The sequence below is a fragment of the Lepisma saccharinum genome, chromosome 22, assembly GCF_977018435.1.
Source record: "Lepisma saccharinum chromosome 22, izLepSacc3.1, whole genome shotgun sequence".
NCBI lineage: Eukaryota > Metazoa > Arthropoda > Insecta > Zygentoma > Lepismatidae > Lepisma > Lepisma saccharinum.
This window is the reverse complement of record NC_139250.1, coordinates 20,738,182-20,742,202: the sequence shown is the minus strand read 5'-3', so window position 1 is coordinate 20,742,202 and position 4,021 is coordinate 20,738,182.

Genomic DNA, 4,021 nt, shown 5'->3' with positions numbered 1-4,021 from the left:
TCTAATACAAATAAACTTGGGATACATCCTGGCTCTTGACGAAAAAAATACAAATTTGTCCTCATGGTCTCGAGATTTTAATAATCATCGATTGATTGATTTGCTTTATTTTACTTCACTTTTTGTGTGTCACTTTTGGCTAGTTTACGATAATGGAGATGAGTGGATATGATGAAATTGATGAATGGACACTCACGAACATCCATGCCCAGGCCAGGATTCGAACCCGGGACCCCTGGCGTCGTAACGCGATGTTTTAACCACTCTTTTTTTTAAAAAAGGAAATACCCCCTACACGGAGGTATCCCCCACCATTCACTCATTTTCTCACTTTTACACTTTTTCAATTCTTACATTTTTCTTTGTTTCTTATCAACTGGACGAACGCAAATACCCATGCCTTACCCGGGACTCGAACCCAGAACCCCTGGCGTTGTAGCGCGCTCTGCTAATCACTTCGCCACGGAGGTCGACAAAACCACTCCGCCACGGGGGACGGCTTTAATAATCGTCAATTTACCCATTCTTTGAGGAGAACATTTGGTTCAAGTTAATATCTCTTTCCATGCAGTAAAGTAATTGTACAACTTACTAGTTAGGTGGAAAAATAACTGAGTTACAATTACTGTTACTTGAAAATGTTACTGATACTTCCAAAGATTCTACATCAGCTGCAGAACTGAAAACCAGAATAGACCAAATCCGTAAAGAACTATGAAACAGGACATTGTGTGGTGACATGACATGCAAATAAATTAGATGCGCTACAAAACTGTATTTAATATTGAACTATTATAAAAATAACAAATATGTATTCTATTGTGTATCCAGGATTCTTCTGATATTTTTCTTTCAAAATCGCGATATTAAAACTCAGTAAAAATAAGGGTGCAGAATTACATGTTTATTAACTTGAAGGATAAAAGATTGAGGATCGTTAGAGAGCGCTCATATTTATAAATATTTACAAGATGTTCACTGAAATTCTGCTAACGTCACCGATAAAAGATATAAATATGTTCAAGTACTGTCATATAAAGTGAATTCTACAGTCAATGCAGCATTCGCTTCAAATGTAATTGCAAAATGTTTTCAATTATTTCAATTACTCTTCTTACTTTATGCATTTCGTGTTTGAATTAACTACAGCTATCTTTATACATAATACAAGGGATTTTATATTACTATTACGACTATTACTATCTTGCATTGCTGATAAATTGTTGTATTTTTTTTCAATAAGAACATACAACTAAAATCTCATGATAAACAATTACGTTGCTCCACATCTACTTAGATATTTCAATAAAATCTGCTAACCAACGTGACGTCATATCTCATCAAGGAGTACCCTAATCGACCAACCTGTATGTATCTACCTTGATTACGCGGAGATCTGGCAACATGGCCCTCGGTTGCCATGGCAAACGGTGCTGCCATCTGTTATCGAAAAATTACCACAAAATTGCCTTTAGTACGGCCTTAAGAGGACAGAATGGAACTTACTTCGTTAGCGTATACGGAAGCTTGAGATAAATGGATCGATTATTTACTTATACACATCTTTTCTTGAATGCCGGTAGAATGAGAACAAATCAGCCTGTTTGTGCTCTTGCCACGTGCAATAATAATAGAAGAAAATCGCCTAGAATAGAGAGATCATTGCTTCCCAAAAAACAAGTTGCTGTAGCAGGATTGATTCAATTTGTTCCTCCAAATTTCGGACTTACTCAGTGGTGCAACCACAGGTGGAGGCAGGGACATTGACCCCCAACCTTCGACGGAAGTCAATTCTAGGAGGTGCAAACATTGATAGCCAAAGGCACCTGCAGGGGGCAAATCGTCAGTTGATACTTCGTACGAGGTTACAGAGGCCACCAAATATAAATTGTTCATCCATTAATTTTGTCAACATCTTTGAATGGGTATACAATTAGCTTGATAGTATCATAACCTCAAGTTCTAAACTTTATCTTCCATATAAAAAAATTTCCTTTGAACGTTTATCAATTCATTATTATTTTTTTAAAGGAAATTCCAGATACAGATCACTGGCCATTTTATTGTAAAATGTAATGTTCTTGTTCTAATACGAGGAAATTATATAAAAAAAAACATTTCGTAGGGAGGATAGAATATGGAACCACTTGCACTCTAGTTAATAATTCGAACCAGTACTTTATTTTAATAATAGTAAAGCTCCTACGCAGCAGTTTCCCCATACATCAAACTCATATTAATTATAATAACATCGTGCTTTTCAATCAGGACAGACAAACAAACATCCATGTCTTATCCAGGATTCGAACCCGGTACCTCTTGTGTTGCAGCGCGCTGCGTGCCACGGTCACTTCACGGTTAGTTCATTGGAACATCACTTACCGCGCTCGGCCAAAATAATTAAAAAATAAAACAGCACCCACATAGATATTAAAAAGCCTATCAGCTCTTATGCAACTTTTCCTGGGCCTTCAGAATGGCGTACAGGTAACGCTGTTGTCTTGTAATCGAAGGATTCAGGGTTCGATTCCAGGTAGAGGTATACATTAATTATTCGAATTCCACTTTAAACTGTAGGTCTAGTTCCGACAATGCCTATCTTAGAATAAAACTGAGTCAACTAAACTTGTATTTATATGTATGATTTACGCTTCAAATAAATTTAATGGAGAACCGGAAGGCACAATATTTTCTTTCGTAAGAATAAATGATTCTTTAGTTACTGATAATTTAATAAATATGCATTATAACTGCGCCCTTGTCTTCTTCGTTATGCCACAATTAAGTACGCTATTTGGAGAAGTAAAAAGTAGGTCGCAGAGTTTTGGGATTTATGATAAAATATTTCAATTCGGGCCTTTTTTGTTACGTATACATTTCAAATCCATCTCAACATTATCCCTCCATCTTCGTCTTGGTCTTCCTACTGGTCTACCAAAAACCATCAGGTTTCCCAACAAGAATCCTGTAAACTCTTCTTTCCTCTCCCATTCGTGCCACATGGCATGCCCATCTAAGTCTTTTTGATTTAATCATTCTAATAATATCTGGACAGGAATACAAATTATGCAGTTCTAAATTATGTAACCTTCTCCACTCACCTGTCTCCTCATCCCTTTTAGGTCCAAATATTTTCCTAAGGATCTTATTTTCAAATACTCTCAATTTATGTTCCTCTTTCAATGTAAGGGACCAAGTAGGAAATCGGTAGGGATCGAAAAGAGTATATAGATCTTGCTCAGGATAGGGACATATGGAAGGCCTGTGTTTCTGAACCTCCGGGTTAAGAAGGCTAGAGAGTTAGTTATATTTAAACTCCTACCTCTTGATACTAGGAGTCTATTTGTACCGAATTCCATGAAAATAGAGGACGGTATTTGAAAAGTATTTACTTGACGTCATTTCTCACATACCAATTCTCGTTAGTTATCACTGATTAGTTCAACCTGTAGGCTATGTATCCACCTTAGAAAAAACCGCATTCCAAAACCATTTAAATTTTAATAATCTTGTTATCTATTGACATATGAAAATTGTAAATATTTAAAATATGTAACTTGATATAGTCACCAGATATAACAATTGTATTTATTATCAATTTTAGATTTTGCATGATATTGATGTACGAGATATATATATGTATAATGTATATGAAAACTATATATATTCAAAATTTGAAATTTGATGTAACAGTATCATGTTACATGCGTGACGTATGTTTAGGACGACACTTGGTGTAGAGCTGGTATACGGCTAAAACCAATAAAGTATGAATGAATCTTGTTATCGTCTATGGTTGTAAGGTGCATTGATAAATACAATGTACATATATTTTATCTACTTGCGTACAAAAGTGTTAAGATGTAACATTCAATTTCGTTGAATCACAATTTATCACCGAATTGAGAATATAATCTAATGCAAGCACAATTCATTGTCTGTGTAACTGCTTCTACTGTCTGGCAGTTGAAAAGTGGAAGTTTTTTCGAAACAGATAAGATAAAGAGTTTATCTTTGAACT